Here is a 547-nt window from a genome sequence, read left to right on the forward strand (position 1 = left end):
GATCTCTGCAATGTGGACCCAGTCTTAGTGGATGGTTTTGGAGCATGCACTCATTCTATGTTTCCAAATGGTAAAGTGAAGGGGGAAAAGTAGAGAAATCTATTATTAAACCAGTTTAAAAAAAGGGTTTTCTTTTGAGCGAACCACTCAGCTTGTGGTCTCTCCCTCCGTCCTCCCCATAAAGGGAAGGTAGAACGGTCATCAATGGCAGAAGAAGGCCCCATTGACCCAGCGGAGGGGACCCCACTGCATCTGGGGGCGCCCCCTGACAGCATCCCACTCAGGAGAGACCACTCGGCCTCCTCCTCGTGGTTCGCTCGACCGACCACTTTCGAATGCACTTCTCTAGTGAGACACTATAGAAATGATCCCTGAAAGTATAGTCTTGGCCTGAGCTGGAGCTCCAGAAAGGCCCAGCAGAGGCAGCCGGGCTTCCAGGCCGAGGGGAGCCAAGGGCCAAGTCCCCTTCGGATGCCCTTGGCCTGGCACCCAGGGACCCTCAGGGCCCCATTTTGGATTCGGGGTGAAGCCCAGATCCAGGCAAGGC

At 54.8% G+C, this 547-nt stretch overlaps 1 non-coding gene across 1 annotated transcript; it reads right to left on the reverse strand.

Annotated features, from left to right (window-relative positions):
• Positions 1-142: 142 nt before the first annotated feature.
• On the reverse strand, positions 143-387 carry LOC121918811. The gene has a single exon (XR_006101308.1). It is a non-coding gene; the product is annotated as a small nucleolar RNA U3 (small nucleolar RNA).
• Between the last annotated feature and the right edge of the window lie 160 nt (positions 388-547).

This window comes from Sceloporus undulatus, unplaced genomic scaffold (genome assembly GCF_019175285.1).
Source record: "Sceloporus undulatus isolate JIND9_A2432 ecotype Alabama unplaced genomic scaffold, SceUnd_v1.1 scaffold_40092, whole genome shotgun sequence".
In the NCBI taxonomy this organism is placed as follows: Eukaryota; Metazoa; Chordata; class Lepidosauria; order Squamata; family Phrynosomatidae; genus Sceloporus; species Sceloporus undulatus.